Here is an 18,081-nt window from a genome sequence, read left to right on the forward strand (position 1 = left end):
GTTGAGTCCATGGATTATACGCACTCTCAACCTTCCATCATTGCTAGCTTCTTCGGTACCGTGCATTGCCCTTTCTCACTTTGAGAGTTGGTGCAAACTTCGCCGGTGCATCCAAACCCCGTGATACGATACGCTCTATCACACATAAACCTCCTTATATCTTCCTCAAAATAGCCACCATACCTACCTATTATGGCATTTCCATAGCCATTCCGAGATATATTACCATGCAACTTTCCACCGTTCCGTTTATTATGACACGCTTTATCATTGTCATATTGCCTTGCATGATCATGTAGTTTACATCGTATTTGTGGCAAAGCCACCATGCATATTATTCATACATGCACTCTTGATTCATTGCCCTTCCCGGTACACCGCCGGAGGCATTCATATAGAGTCATACTTTGTTCTAGTATCGAGTTGTAATCATTGAGTTGTAAATAAATAGAAGTGTGATGATCATCATTAATAGAGCATTGTCCCAAATAAAAAAAAAGGCCAAAAAAAGAAAGGCCCAAAAAAAGAGAAATAAAAAGGGACAATGCTACTATCCTATTTCCACACTTGTGCTTCAAAGTAGCACCATGATCTTTATGATAGAGAGTCTCTTGTTTTGTCACTTTCATATACTAGTGGGAATTTTTCATTATAGAACTTGGCTTGTATATTCCAAACATGGGCTTCCTCAAATGCCCTAGGTCTTCGTGAGCAAGCAAGTTGGATGCACACCCACTTAGTTTATTTTGTTGAGCTTTCATACATTTATAGCTCTAGTGCATCCGTTGCATTGCAATCCCTACTCCTTGCATTGACATCAATTGATGGGCATCTCCCTAGCCCGTTGATTAGCCGCGTCAATGTGAGACTTTCTCCTTTTTTGTCTTCTCCACACAACCCCCATCATTATATTCTATTCCACCCATAGTGCTATATCCATGGCTCACGCTCATGTATTGCATGAAAGTTGAAAAAAGTTTGAGATTACTAAAGTATGAAACAATTGCTTGGCTTGTCATCGGGGTTGTGCAAGATGAGAGCATTCTTGTGTGACGAAAATGAAGCATGGCCAAACTATATGATTTTGTAGGGATGAGCTTTCTTTGGCTATGTTATTTTGAGAAGACATAATTGCTTGGTTAGTATGCTTGAAGTATTATTATTTTTATGTCAACATTAAACTTTTATCTTGAATCTTCCGGATCTGAACATTCATGCCACAATAGAGAAAATTACATTGAAGAATATGCTAAGTAGCATTCCACATCAAAAATTCTGTTTTTATCATTTACCTACTCGAGGACGAGTAGGAATTAAGCTTGGGGATGCTTGATACGTCTCCAACGTATCTATAATTTTTGATTGCTCCATGCTATTATATTCTGTTTTGGATGTTTAATGGGCTTTATTATACAGTTTTATATTATTTTTGGGACTAACCTATTAACCCAAGGCCCAGTGCAAATTGCTGTTTTTTTGGCCTATTTCAGTGTTTCGCAGAAAAGGAATATCAAACGGAGTCCAAACAGAATGAAACCTTCGGGAGCGTGATTTTTGGAACAAACGTGATCCAGAGGACTTGGAGTGGACGTCAAGAAAAATACGAGGAGGCCACAAGGCAGGGGGTGCGCCTACCCCCCCCCCCCCCGGGGCGCGCCCTCCACCCTCATGGGCCCCTCATGGCTCCAGCGACCTACTTCTTCCTCCTATATATACCTACATACCCCGAAACCATCGAGGAGCACCACGAAAACCTAATTCCACCGCCGCAACCTTCTGTACCCGTGAGATCCCATCTTGGGGCCTTTTCCGGCGCTCCGCCGGAGGGGGAATCGATCACGGAGGGCTTCTACATCAACACCATAGCCTCTCCGATGATGTGTGAGTAGTTTACCACAAACCTTCGGGTCCATAGTTATTAGCTAGATGGCTTCTTCTCTCTCTTTGGATCTCAATACAAAGTTCTCCTCGATCTTCTTGGAGATCTATTCGATGTAACTCTTTTTTGCGGTGTGTTTGTCGAGATCCGATGAATTGTGGGTTTATAATCAAGATTATCTATGAACAATATTTGAATCTTCTCTGAATTCTTTTATGTATGATTGGTTATCTTTGCAAGTCTCTTTGAATTGTCAGTTTGGTTTGGCCTACTAGATTGATCTTTCTTGCAATGGGAGAAGTGCTTAGCTTTGGGTTCAATCATGCGGTGCTCGATCCTAGTGACAGTAGGGGAAACGACACGTATTGTATTGTTGCCATCGAGGATAAAAAGATGAGGTTTATATCATATTGCTTGAGTTTATCCCTCTACATCATGTCATCTTACCTAATGCGTTACTGTTCTTATGAACTTAATACTCTAGATGCATGCTGGATAGCGGTCGATGTGTGGAGTAATAGTAGTAGATGCAGGCAGGAGTCGGTCTACTTGTCGCAGATGTGATGCCTATATACATGATCATGCCTAGATATTCTCATAATTATGCACTTTCCTATCAATTGCTCGACAGTAATTTGTTCACCCACCGTAATACTTATGCTATCTTGAGGGAAGCCACCAGTGAAACCTATGGCCCCCGGGTCTATTTTCCATCATATTAATCTCCCGCCAACAAGCTATTTCTATCACCATTTATTTTGCTTTCTTTACTTTTAGTCTTTATCATAAAAATACCAAAAATATTATCTTATCATCTCTATCAGATCTCACTTTTGCAAGTGGCCGTGAAGGGATTGACAACCCCTTTATCGCGTTGGTTGCAAGGTTCTTATTTGTTTGTGTAGGTACGAGGGACTTGCGTGTGACCTCCTACTGGATTGATACCTTGGTTCTCAAAAACTGAGGGAAATACTTACGCTACTTTGCTGCATCACCCTTTCCTCTTCAAGGGAAAAACCAACGCACGCTCAAGAGGTAGCAGCAAGCACTATGTGTTGGAGAAAGATCCAAATATATATATCCACTCGGATGTAGGTTATCATAAAGTATTACTGTTGACATTACCCTTGAGGTAAAAGGTTGGGAGGTGAAACTATAGGCCCATATATTTCTCTGTGTCCGACTGAGGCTTTGAACCCATAAGTATCGCGTGAGTGTTAGCAATTGTGAAAGACTAAATGATAGTTGAGTATGTGGACTCGCTGAAAAGCTCTTGAATTGACTCTTTCCCATGTTTGTTGGAAATATGCCCTAGAGGCAATAACAAAATGGTTATTATTATATTTCCTTGTTCATGATAATTGTCTATTGTTCATGCTATAATTGTGTTATCTGAAAATCGTAATACATGTGTGAATACATAGACCACAACATGTCCCTAGTGAGCCTCTAGTTGACTAGCTCATTGATCAACAGATAGTTATGGTTTCCTGACTATGGACATTGAATGTCATTGATAACGGGATCACATCATTAGGAGAATGATGTGATGGACAAGACCCAATCCTAAGCATAGCACAAGATCGTGTAGTTCGTTTGCTAGAGCTTTTCCAAATGTCAAGTATCATTTCCTTAGACCATGAGATTGTGCAACTCCCGGATACCATAGGAGTGCTTTGGGTGTGCCAAACGTCACAACGTAATTGGGTGGCTATAAAGGTGCACTACGGGTATCTCCGAAAGTGTCTGTTGGGTTGGCGCGAATCGAGACTGGGATTTGTCACTCCGTATGACGGAGAGGTATCTCTGGGCCCACTCGGTAATGCATCATCATAATGAGCTCAATGTGACCAAGTGTTTGGTCACGGGATCATACATTACGGTACGAGTAAAGTGACTTGCCGGTAACGAGATTGAACAAGGTATTGGGATACCGACGATCGAATCTCGGGCAAGTAACATACCGATTGACAAAGGGAATTGTATACGGGATTGATTGAATCCTCGACATCATGGTTCATCCGATGAGATCATCGTGGAACATGTGGGAGCCAACATGGGTATCCAGATACCGCTGTTGGTTATTGACCGGAGAGTCGTCTCGGTCATGTCTGCATGTCTCCCGAACCCGTAGGGTCTACACACTTAAGGTTCGGTGAAGCTAGAGTTGTAGAGATATTAGTATGCGGTTAACCGAAAGTTGTTCGGAGTCCCGGATGAGATCCCGAACGTCACGAGGAGTTCCGGAATGGTCCGGAGGTAAAGATTTATATATGGGAAGTCCTATTTTGGCCATCGGAAAATGTTCGGGATTTTTCGGTATTGTACCGGGAAGGTTCTAGAAGGTTCCGAAGTGGGGCCCACCTGCATGGGGGGACCCACATGAACGTGGGTAGTGGGGGCAAGGCCCCACACCCCTGGTCAAGGCGCACCAAGATCCCACCTTAGAAGGAATAAGATCATATCCCGAAGGGATAAGATCAAGATCCCTAAAAAAGGGGGATAACAATCGGTGGGGAAGGGAAATGATGGGATTTCTTTCCCCCACCTTTGCCAATGCCCCAATGGACTTGGAGGGCAAGAAACCAGCCCCCTCCACCCCTATATATAGTGGGGAGGCGCATGGGAGCAGGACCCCAAGCCCAGGCGCCTCCCTCCCTCCCGTGACACCTCTTCCTCCCCGCTTGCGCTTGGCAAAGCCCTGCCGGGATCCCGCTACTTCCACCACCATGCCGCCGTGCTGCTGGATCTCCATCAAGTTCTCCTCCCCACTTGGTGGATCAAGAAGGAGGAGACGTCCCCGCTCCGTATGTGTGTTGAACGCGGAGGTGCCGTCCGTTCGGCGCTAGGATCATCGGTGATTTGGATCACGATGAGTACGACTCCATCAACCCCGTTCTCTTGAACGCTTCCGCGCGCGATCTACAAGGGTATGTAGATGCACTCGCCTCTCTCTTGTTGCTAGATGACTCCATAGATTGATCTTGGTGACACGTAGAAAATTTTAAATTTCTGCTACGATCCCCAACAGTGGCATCATGAGCTAGGTCTATGCGTAGTTTCTATGCACGAGTAGAACACAAACTTGTTGTGGGCGTAGATGTTGTCAATTTTCTTGCCACTACTAGTCTTATCTTGTTTCGGCGGCATCGTGGGATGAAGCGGCCCGGACCGACCTTACACGTATGCTTACGTGAGACAGGTTCCACCGACTGACATGCACTAGTTGCATAAGGTGGCTAGCGGGTGTCTGTCTCTCCCACTTTAGTCGAATCGGATTCGATGAAAAGGGTCCTTATGAAGGGTAAATAGAAGTTGGCATATCACGTTGTGGTTTTACGTAGGTAAGAAACGTTCTTGCTAGAAACCTATAGAAGCCACGTAAAAACATGCAACAACAATTAGAGGACGTCTAACTTGTTTTTGCAGTATATGCCTTGTGATGTGATATGGCCCAAAGGATGTGATGAATGAAATATATGTGATGTATGAGATTGATCATGTTCTTGTAATAGGAATCACGACTTGCATGTCGATGAGTATGACAACCGGTAGGAGCCATAGGAGTTGTCTTTATTTTTTGTATGACCTGCGTGTCATTGAATAACGCCATGTATATTACTTTACTTTATTGCTAAACACGTTAGCCATAGAAGTAGAAGTAATCGTTGGCGTGACAACTTCATGAAGACACGATGATGGAGATCATGATGATGGAGATCATGGTGTCATGCCGGTGAAGAAGATGATCATGGCGCCCCGAAGATGGAGATCAAAGGAGCAATATGATACTGGCCATATCATGTCACTATTTGATTGCATGTGATGTTTATCATGTTTTACATCTTATTTGCTTAGAATGACGGTAGCTTAAATAAGATGATCCCTCGCAATAATTTCAAGAACACTTCCCCCTAACTGTGCACCGTTGCGAAGGTTCGTTGTTTCGAAGCACCACGTGATGATCGGGTGTGATAGATTCTAACGTTCGAATACAACGGGTGTAAGCCAAATTTACACACGCAATATACTTAGGTTGACTTGACGAGCCTAGCATGTACAGACATGGCCTCGGAACATGGAAGACCGAAAGGTCGAGCATGAGTCGTATAGAAGATACGATCAACATGAAGATGTTCACCGATGTTGACTAGTCCGTCTCACGTGATGATCGGACACGGCCTAGTTGACTCGGATCATGTTTCACTTAGATGACTAGAGGGATGTCTATCTGAGTGGGAGTTCATTGAATAATTTGATTAGATGAACTTAATTATCATGAACTTAGTCTAAAATCTTTACAATATGTCTTGTAGATCAAATGTCCCACGCTAATGTTGCCCTCAACTTCAACACGTTCCTAGAGAAAACCAAGCTGAAAGATGATGGCAGCAACTATACGGACTGGGTCCGGAACCTGAGGATCATCCTCATAGCTGCCAAGAAAGATTATGTCCTAGAAGCACCGCTAGGTGACGCACCCATCCCAGAGAACCAAGACGTTATGAATGCTTGGCAGCAGCGTGCTGATGATTACTCCCTCGTTCAGTGCGGCATGCTTTACAGCTTAGAACCGGGGCTCCAAAAGCGTTTTGAGCAACACGGAGCATATGAGATGTTCGAAGAGCTAAAAATGGTTTTCCAAGCTCATGCCCGGGTCGAGAGATATGAAGTCTCCGACAAGTTCTTCAGTTGTAAGATGGAGGAAAATAGTTCTGTCAGTGAGCACATACTCAAAATGTCTGGGTTACACAACCGCTTGACTCAGCTGGGAATTAATCTCCTGGATGACGCGGTCATTGACAAAATCCTTCAGTCGCTTCCACCGAGCTACAAGAGCTTTGTGATGAACTTCAATATGCAGGGGATGGAAAAGACCATTCCTGAGGTATATTCAATGCTGAAATCAGCGGAGGTGGAGATCAAAAAGGAACATCAAGTGTTGATGGTGAATAAAACCACTAAGTTCAAGAAAGGCAAGGGTAAGAAGAACTTCAAGAAAGACGGCAAGGGAGTTGCCGCGCCCGGTAAGCAAGCTGCCGGGAAGAAGACAAAGAATGGACCCAAGCCTGAGACTGAGTGCTTTTATTGCAAGGGGAACGGTCACTGGAAGCGGAACTGCCCCAAGTACTTAGCGGATAAGAAGGCCGGCAATACCAAAGGTATATGTGATATACATGTTATTGATGTGTACCTAAACAGCGCTCGTAGTAGTTCCTGGGTATTTGACACCGGTGCGGTTGCTCATATTTGTAACTCAAAGCAGGAGCTGCGGAATAAGCGGAGACTGGCGAAGGACGAGGTGACGATGCGCGTCGGGAATGGTTCCAAGGTCGATGTGATCGCCGTCGGCACGCTACCTCTACATTTACCTACGGGATTAGTTTTAAACCTCAATAATTGTTATTTAGTGCCAGCTTTGAGCATGAACATTGTATCAGGATCTCGTTTAATTCGAGATGGCTACTCATTTAAATCCGAGAATAATGGTTGTTCTATTTATATGAGAGATATGTTTCATGGTCATGCCCCGCTGGTTAATGGTTTATTCTTTATAAATCTCGAACGTAGTGTTACACATATTCATAGTGTGAATACCAAAAGATGTAAGGTTGATAATGATAGTCCCACATACTTGTGGCACTGCCGTCTTGGTCACATTGGTGTCAAACGCATGAAGAAGCTCCATGCAGATGGACTTTTGGAGTCTCTTGATTACGAATCATTTGACACGTGCGAACCATGCCTCATGGGTAAGATGACCAAGACTCCGTTCTCTGGAACAATGGAGCGAGCAACCAACTTATTGGAAATCATACATACTGATGTGTGCGGTCCAATGAGTGTTGAGGCTCGCGGTGGCTATCGTTATGTTCTCACTCTCACTGATGACTTGAGTAGATATGGGTATGTCTACCTAATGAAACACAAGTCTGAGACCTTTGAAAAGTTCAAGGAATTTCAGAGTGAGGTTGAGAATCAACGTGACAGGAAAATAAAGTTCTTACGATCAGATCGTGGAGGGGAATATTTGAGTCACGAATTTGGCACACACTTAAGGAAATGTGGAATAGTTTCACAACTCACGCCGCCTGGAACACCTCAGCGAAATGGTGTGTCCGAACGTCGTAATCGCACTCTATTGGATATGGTGTGATCTATGATGTCTCTTACCGATCTACCGCTCTCATTTTGGGGCTATGCTTTAGAGACTGCCGCATTCACTTTAAATAGGGCTCCGTCGAAATCCGTTGAGACGACATCGTATGAATTATGGTTTGGGAAGAAACCTAAGCTGTCGTTTCTAAAAGTTTGGGGATGCGATGCTTATGTCAAGAAACTTCAACCTGAAAAGCTCGAACCCAAGTCGGAAAAATGCGTCTTCATAGGATACCCTAAGGAAACCATTGGGTATACCTTCTACCTCAGATCCGAAGGCAAGATCTTTGCTGCCAAGAACGGGTCCTTTCTGGAGAAAGAGTTTCTCTCGAAAGAAGTAAGTGGGAGCAAAGTGGAACTTGATGAAGTACTACCTCTTGAACCGGAAAGTAGCGCAGCTCAGGAAGATGTTCCTGTGGTGCCTACACTGACTAGAGAGGAAGCTAATGATGATGATCAAGGTATTTCGGATCAAGTTACTACTGAACTTCGTAGGTCCACGAGGACACATTCCACACCAGAGTGGTATGGCAACCCTGTCCTGGAAATCATGTTGTTAGACAACGGTGAACCTTCGAACTATGAAGAAGCAATGGCGGGCCCAGATTCCAACAAATGGCTTGAAGCCATGCAATCCGAGATAGGATCCATGTATGAAAACAAAGTGTAGACTTTGACAGACTTGCTCGATGATCGGCGAGGGATAGAAAACAAACGGATCTTTAAGAAGAAGACGGATGCGGATGGTAATGTTACCATCTATAAAGCTCGACTTGTCGCTAAGGGTTACCGACAAGTTCAAGGGGTTGACTACGATGAGACTTTCTCACCCGTAGCGAAGCTGAAGTCCGTCCGAATCATGTTAGCAATTGCCGCATACTATGATTATGAGATATGGCAAATGGACGTCAAAACGGCATTCCTTAACGGCTTTCTTAAGGAAGAATTGTATATGATGCAGCCGGAAGGTTTTGTCAATCCTAAGAATACTAACAAGGTATGCAAGCTCCAGCGCTCCATCTATGGGCTGGTGCAAGCATCTCGGAGTTGGAACATTCGATTTGATGAGATGATCAAAGCGTTTGGGTTTACACAGACTTATGGAGAAGGCTGTGTTTACAAGAAAGTGAGTGGGAGCTCTGTAGCATTTCTCATATTATATGTGGATGACATACTGTTGATGGGAAATGATATAGAATTCTTGGGAAGCATAAAGGCCTACTTGAACAAGTGTTTTTCAATGAAGGACCTTGGAGAAGCTGCTTATATATTAGGCATCAAGATCTATAGAGATAGATCAAGACGCCTCATTGGTCTTTCACAAAGTACGTACCTTGACAAGATATTGAAGAAGTTCAATATGGATCAGTCCAAGAAGGGGTTCTTGCCTGTATTGCAAGGTGTGCAATTGAGCACGGCTCAATGCCCGACCACGGCAGAAGATAGAGAAAAGATGAGTGTCGTCCCCTATGCCTCGGCCATAGGGTCTATTATGTATGCCATGCTGTGTACCAGACCTGATGTAAACCTTGCCGTAAGTTTTGTAGGACGGTACCAAAGTAATCCCGGCATGGAACACTAGACAGCGGTCAAGAATATCCTGAAGTACCTAAAGAGGACTAAGGATATGTTTCTCGTTTATGGAGGTGACGAAGAGCTCGTCGTAAAGGGTTACGTCGATGCTAGCTTCGACACAGATCTGGATGACTCTAAGTCACAAACCGGATACGTGTATATTTTGAATCGTGGGGCAGTAAGCTGGTGCAGTTGCAAGCAAAGCGTTGTGGCGGGATCTACATGTGAAGCGAAATACATGGCGGCCTCAGGGCAGCACAAGAAGCAATCTGGGTGAAGGAGTTCATTACCGACCTAGGAGTTATTCCCAATGCATCGGGCCCGATGACTCTCTTCTGTGACAACACTGGAGCTATTGCCCTTGCCAAGGAGCCCAGGTTTCACAGGAAGACCAGGCATATCAAGCGTCGCTTCAACTTCATTCATGAAAATGTTCAAAATGGAGACATAGATATTTGTAAAGTACATACGGACCTGAATGTAGTAGATCCGTTGACTAAACCTCTCCCTAGAGCAAAACATGATCAACACCAGAACTCTATGGGTGTTTGATTCATCACAATGTAACTAGATTACTGACTCTAGTGCAAGTGGGAGACTGTTGGAAATATGCCCTAGAGGCAATAATAAAATGGTTATTATTATATTTCCTTGTTCATGATAATTGTCTATTGTTCATGCTATAATTGTGTTATCCGAAAATCGTAATACATGTGTGAATACATAGACCACAACATGTCCCTAGTGAGCCTCTAGTTGACTAGCTCGTTGATCAACAGATAGTCATGGTTTCCTGACTATGGACATTGGATGTCATTGATAACGGGATCACATCATTAGGAGAATGATGTGATGGACAAGACCCAATCCTAAGCATAGCACAAGATCGTGTAGTTCGTTTGCTAGAGCTTTTCCAAATGTCAAGTATCATTTCCTTAGACCATGAGATTGTGCAACTCCCGGATACCATAGGAGTGCTTTGGGTGTGCCAAACGTCACAACGTAACTGGGTGGCTATAAAGGTGCACTACGGGTATCTCCGAAAGTGTTTGTTGGGTTGGCGCGAATCGAGACTGGGATTTGTCACTCCGTATGACGGAGAGGTATCTCTGGGCCCACTCGGTAATGCATCATCATAATGAGCTCAATGTGACCAAGTGTTTGGTGACGGGATCATACATTACGGTACGAGTAATGTGACTTGCCGGTAACGAGATTGAACAAGGTATTGGGATACCGACGATCGAATCTCGGGCAAGTAACGTACTGATTGACAAAGGGAATTGTATACGGGATTGATTGAATCCTCGACATCGTGGTTCATCCGATGAGATCATCGTGGAACATGTGGGAGCCAACATGGGTATCCAGATCCCGCTGTTGGTTATTGACCGGAGAGTCGTCTCGGTCATGTCTGCATGTCTCCCGAACCCGTAGGGTCTACACACTTAAGGTTCGGTGACGCTAGAGTTATAGAGATATTAGTATGCGGTTAACCGAAAGTTGTTTGGATTCCCGGATGAGATCCGGGACGTCACGAGGAGTTCCGGAATGGTCCGGAGGTAAAGATTTATATATGGGAAGTCCTATTTTGGCCACCGGAAAATGTTCGGGATTTTTCGGTATTGTACCGGGAAGGTTCTAGAAGGTTCCTAAGTGGGGCCCACCTGCATGGGGGACCCACATGAACGTGGGTAGTGGGGGCAAGGCCCACACCCCTGGTCAAGGCGCACCAAGATCCCACCTTAGAAGGAATAAGATCATATCCCGAAGGGATAAGATCAAGATCCCTAAAAAAGGGGGATAACAATTGGTGGGGAAGGGAAATGATGGGATTTCTTTCCCCCACCTTTGCCAACGCCCCAATGGACTTGGAGGGCAAGAAACCAGCCCCCTTCACCCCTATATATAGTGGGGAGGCGCATGGGAGCAGGACCCCAAGCCCTGGCGCCTCCCTCCCTCCCGTGACACCTATTCCTCCCCGCTTGCGCTTGGCAAAGCCCTACCGGGATCTCGCTACTTCCACCACCACGCCTTCCTGCTGCTGGATCTCCATCAACTTCTCCTTCCCCCTTGCTGGATCAAGAAGGAGGAGACGTCCCCGCTCCGTACGTGTGTTGAACGCGGAGGTGTCGTCCGTTCGGCGCTAGGATCATCGGTGATTTGGATCACGACAAGTACGACTCCATCAACCCCTTTCTCTTGAACGCTTCCGCGCGCGATCTACAAGGGTATGTAGATGCACTCACCTCTCTCTCATTGCTAGATGACTCCATAGATTGATCTTGGTGATACGTAGAAAATTTTAAATTTCTGCTACGATCCCCAACAATGTTATGATAAATCGCAATCGCTTCGGTGACTGAGATCATAGTTTGCTAGTTTCAATGAAGTTTCTGATTCATACTTTACCTTGTGAATGAATTGTTACTTTAGCATCAGAAATTATATGACAATATATGTTGTTGTTCTAAAGATGATCATGATGCCCTCATGTCCGTATTTTATTTTATCGACACCTCTATCTCTAAACTTGTGGACATATTTTTGATATCGGCTGTCGCTTGAGGACAAGCGAGGTCTAAGCTTGGGGGAGTTGATACGTCCATTTTGCATCATGCTTTTATATTGATATTTATTGCAGTATGGGTTGTTATTACACACTATGGCACAATACTTATGCCTTTTCTCTCTTATTTTATAAGATTTACATGAAGAGGGGGAATGCCAGCAGCTGGAATTCTGGACTAGAAAAGGAGCAAATCTGAGAGACCTACTCTGCACAACTCCAAAAGTCCTAAAACTTCACGGAGAATTATTTTGGAATACATAAAAAATATTGGGCGAAGAAAGCACCAGAGGGGACCCACCAGGCATCCACAAGGGTGGGGGCGCGCCCTAGCCCCTGGATGCGCCCTCTGCCTTGTGGGCCCCCCGGCAGGCCTCCGGTGCCCATCTTCTGCTATATGATGTTTTTGACCTAAAAAAATCAAGAAAAAGCTTTCGGGACGAAGCGCCACCGTCTCGAGGCAGAACTTGGGCAGAACCAATCGAGGGCTCTGGTGGAGCTGTTCTGTCGGGGAAACTTCCCTCCGGGAGGGGGAAATCAAAGCCATCGTCATCACCAACGATCCTCTCATCGAGAGGGGGTCAATCTCCATCAACATCTTCACCAGCACCATCTCCTCTCGAACCCTAGTTCATCTCTTGTATCCGGTCTTTGTCTCAAAACCTCAGATTAGTACCTGTGGGTTGCTAGTAGTGTTGATTAATCCTTGTAGTTGATGCTAGTTGGTTTATTCGGTGGAAGATCATATGTTCAAATCCTTAATGATAATTATTACTCCTATGATTATGAACATGAATATGCTTTGTGAGTAGTTACGTTTGTTCCTGAGGACATGGGAGAAGTCTTGTTATAAGTAATCATGTGAATTTGGTATTCGTTCGATATTTTGATGAGATGTATCTTGTCTCTCCTCTAGTGGTGTTATGTGAACGTCGACTACATGACACTTCACCATGATTTGGGCCTAGGGGAAGGCATTGGGAAGCAATAAGTAGATGATGGGTTGCTAGAGTGACAGAAGCTTAAACCCTACTTTATGCGTTGCGTCGTAAGGGGCTGATTTGGATCCATATGTTTCATGCTATGGTTAGATTTATCTTAATTCTTCTTTCGTAGTTGCGGATGCTTGCAAGAGGGGTTAAGTGGGAGGCTTGTCCAAGTAAGGATAGCACCCAAGCACCGGTCCACCCACATATCAAATTATCAAAGTAACGAACGTGAATCATATGAGCATGATGAAAACTTACTTGACAACAATTCCCATGTGTCCTCGGGAGCGCTTTGGTTTATATAAGAGTTTTTCCAGGCTTGTCCTTTGCTACAAAAAGGACTGGGCCACCTTGCTGCACCTTAGTTACTTTTGTTACTTGCTACTCGTTACGAATTATCTTATCACACAACTATCTGTTACAGATAATTTCAGTGCTTGCAGAGAATACCTTGCTGAAAACCTCTTGTCATTTCCTTCTGCTCCTCATTGGGTTCGACAATCTTACTTATCGATAGGACTACGATAGATCCCCTATACACTACTGGAATTTGCTTATTTGCCGTCTACCTATTCTTTGCCGTCTGCTGGCGGATGGCAAAGAAGGTCTTTGCCGTCAGCTTGCAAAAAACGGACGGCAAAGAACTGGCTGATGGCAAAGAATGTCTTTGCCATCAGCCAATTCTTTGCCGTCTGCTAGCGGACGGCAAAGAGAGAGGTGGGCCCCACTAACGAGCTGTTTAGAAAAAAACCTAACGGCCCCCCTCTTTGCCGTCTGCTAGCAGACGGCAAAGAAAGTGGCCAAGCTAACGCCCGTTAGCTAGGATCTTTGCCGTCTGCTAGCGGACGGCAAAGAACCGTGCCCTAACTAAAATCCATATCTACGCCCGCCCGCGCCCCACATATGTCCCTCTCTCTCTCCGCCCGCGCCCGAGCCGCCGCCGTCCCGCACCATCCCGCCCCCGTGCCGCCGCCGCCCCGCGCCACCCCCGTCGCCGCGCCGCCCCAGCAGCCCCGGTGACCCCCTTCCCCGCCCCGCGCCATCCCCGTCGTGGCGCCACGCCGCCCGTGCCCGAGCCGCCGCCGCCGCCCCACGCCACCCACGTTGCCGCGGCACCCCCTCCTCCACCCCGGCGGCCCCGACGCCCCTCTCCTCCACCCGGCAGCCGCCCCGCCGCTCCGGCGCTCCCTCCTCCACCCGGCGGCCCCAGCGCCCCTCTGCTCCACCACCGCGGCCTCCCCGCCACTCCGGCGCCCCCTCCTCCACCCAGCCGCCCCACCCCTCTGGTGCCCCCTCCTCCACCCGGTGAGACCTCTTGTTTTTTTCTATTTTTGTTTCTGTATTTTAAGTTTAGTTTAGGTTTGGTTTAGTTTAGGTTTACTTTAGTTTAGGTTTAGAGCATAGATAGCATCTTCTCTACTATAATTGTGTATAATCTCAATTCTCACTAGTAGTCTTATTAGTTAGTACATTATGCTTTTTATGTGTCATTTAAATAATGTAGTGCCAGATTTCTCAACTCATTGGCATATAATGAATTATTATTGTTATATTATTAATAGATGATGGAACAAAAACTATTTCCCTTCAAAGTGAAAAATCTTTCAGTGAAGTAAATATTAGTGCATGAGTTCTTTTATATACAAGAAAAAAAATTGGCATGTCTTGGTAGGTACGTGGCAACCGTATCATCAGAGTTAAACTTTAGAATTAGTATTTGTGATAGATGAATTCAAATGCATTTCCAATAGAAAAATGAATTCAAATGCATTTCCAATAGAAAATGTAATACACATATCTAGTGAACTGTAAACGAAAGTTATCCACAGACTCCTTGAAGGGGTTGTATAAAAGATTATGAAACTAATAGTGAGAAGAGCAAAAGCTTTCCTCAAATTCCTTTGCATATATTCAAATTCATCAATCAGCAACACTCGAATTAGTTTAATTTGAGAAAACAACAAGGCATGCATATTGCTTATGGAATCTGTCATAAGAGGCAAACTATACCCGTCTTTTCCTTTTCTTTTTTGCGGAAAGGCAAACTATACATTCTGATTTGCATACAAAGTAAATTGATTTTACGACACTACACCCTTAGTTTATGATTTGAGGTTTGTTTGTTTGCTTGGTGTGTGGCACCTAGAGCCACCTAAAATATGGTGCAACTATGATTTGTTGCCACAAGTATTCCAATGTGATCACACCAAAAGGAACTTTAGGTTTAGTTTTGGTTAAGAAGAAAGAAGAAAGATGAAAAGAAAAGAAGAAGATAAAGAGGAGAACGAAGAAGTGTATTTTCCCCCTATTTTTAGATTACTATGCTCTTTTTTCAACATTTTCAGTTTTCTTTCACGTCTAAAGAAATCCCTAGTTTTGAAGGGTGCCAATTGCCATTGCCAACTAACCTACCAAATTAACTAAGTGTTGTTGATGTTGTTGAGCACAAGTGCATTGCTTTTTTTCTCAGTTTTCTTTCATGTCTAGAAACTTGGCTCTATGTTTATAGATATGCTTCTAGCTAGATACTAATTGGTCTCTTCTGCTGCTTATTAGAGATGGGGGGAGGCCGTCACCGCAGGCTCCGCTCTGCCACACCGAAGTACGAGTTGGATGCTTTCGAGTTGTTTAGTATCATACTTGGGACTTCCTCCAAGAGGCAGGTATATAGAAGGAGAGATCTCCCCTTCACCCATCTCATTATGATAACTCTGTTGTTTGCTACATCACTCCTTGTCCCAAACTGCAGAGGCTGCCTGACACTTTTATGAACATGCTGGGTGAAGATCCGCCAAATAATGTGAAGCTGCGACAGGCCGGCAGCGGGTTTCGCAGGCTGTGGGACGTGGAGTTGGTGATCAAGGAGGGCCACATGTACCTGTGTCATGGCTGGGAGAAGTTCTACCGTGCCTATGACCTGCGGCTGGGGTACTTCCTTCTCTACAGGTACGACGACAACGCCACCATGCTCATCGTGAAGGTGTTCAACGCGACTATGTGTCGCATGCGCTACGCTGACGACGATGATGCCGGTACGTTACACCTCTTCTTATTCCTCTAAATTTGGCTTTGTCTCGCATCGATTGTTAACGGTCATTAATTGTTGCATTTGGACAGGCAATGGGAGCAGCAGCAGCAGCGACACTGGCTACAGCCAAAGCAGCAGCGATTCTGGCTGTAGCAAAAGCAACAGCGATTCTGGCTGCAGCAAAGACAGCAAGGAGGATGATCCGGACTGGAGTGGGGAAGAAGAGGAGCAGAGTGGGCATCAGGCTGAGGATGACCTAGCGATGGTGGTGGTCGACCAAGGGCAGGAGATGGTGGTGGCGCACCATGGGCAAGAGATGGTGGTGGCTGAGGATGACCTAGCGATGGTCATGCCTGTCCTGCCTGAAGATGGCCTCGCGATGGTGGTGGTGCCTGACAATGAGCTCGCGCCGGTGGTGGCGCTGGCGATCCCACAGCTGGGCGACATGACCACGCCAATTGTGGTAGAAGACTACATCCCACTGCCTCCACCGCCTCGCCGCTCTTGGCGCATCAGGCTGAGGAAGGAGAAGGAGAAGAACAATGAGAACTGAACTATGTCAGGTATGTCAGATCTCCAAAATGATCTATATATAGTTAGCTCTAATATGCTTAGTTACCTATGTTAGCTCTAATATGCTAAGTTATCTCTACTATGCTTAGTTTCCTATAGGTTAGCTCCAAAATTACTTATGTTAGCACAAAATGACCAAGTTTACATAATAAGCTTATAGTCTTCTTCTTCTTCCAAAATGACATAAGTTAGCTATAACTTAGCTCTAATATGCTTAGTTTACTCAAAGATGGCATAATTAGCTAGGTTGGCTCCATTTTACCTAAGTTGGCTCTAATATGCTAAGTTATCTCTAATATGCTTAGTTTCTTATAGGTTAACTCCAAAATTACTTATGTTAGCACAGAATGACCAAGTTTACATAATAAGCTTAATTATAGTCTTATTATTATTATTATTATTATTATTCTAGTCTTCTTCATCTTCTTCTAGGTTAGCTCCATTTTACTTAAGTATGCTTATTTCTTATAGTCTTCTTCTTCTTCTTCATTTTCTTCTTCTTTTTATAACATCTTGTTTATCATTTTGCAGATTTGATTTAATTCACGGAAGCTTGCATGGATGGAGTGCTTCTTTTCCATTTGTGCTTTTATTTTGTATCAATGAACTTGCATGGTTGGAACTTGTTATATGGATGGATGGATAACGGTGTAGGATGAACAATGTGAAACTTTTGTAATATGTAAGGATGGAACTATATATGTGTTGGTTATGTATGTATATATGATGAAACTTGTGTGTTGGATATGCTTGTTGTGTATATATGTGAATTGCTGTGTATATCTCTGTATATCTATGAATTGTTGTCAAATTGAATGAATTAAATTAAAAACAGGGCTGTACAGGCTCTTTGCCGTCAGCTAGCTGACGGCAAACATGCCACGTGGCAGCTACCTGTGCTTCCTGGGACTGGCATGTTTGAGCACTTTGCCTATAGTGGCAGACGGCAAAGGTCGGATGCTCTTTGCCGTCAGCGGCGGACGGCAAAGGCTGCCGTTAGCCGCCTAACGGACTAACAGCACATTTATTGCCGTCGGCTTTCTTTGCCGTCAGCCGCTGATGGCAAAGGCCCCTTTGCCGTCCGCTTCAGAAAGCAGACGGCAAAGAAGCTCTTTACCGTAGCCTACTTTGCCGGAGCCTTTTGCCGTCCGCGGCAGACGGCAAAGGCCTTTGCCGTCTGCCGTGGCAGACGGCAAAGTAGCTGATTCCTGTAGTGATACTTGTGGGTCATCAACAATCTATGGCAGGAGAGAGGCGGTGGACCAACAGCGGAAATGTCTAGGCAGAAGATGCTCCAGCGGCTACCATG

This window comes from Aegilops tauschii, chromosome 5 (genome assembly GCF_002575655.3).
Source record: "Aegilops tauschii subsp. strangulata cultivar AL8/78 chromosome 5, Aet v6.0, whole genome shotgun sequence".
NCBI lineage: Eukaryota > Viridiplantae > Streptophyta > Magnoliopsida > Poales > Poaceae > Aegilops > Aegilops tauschii.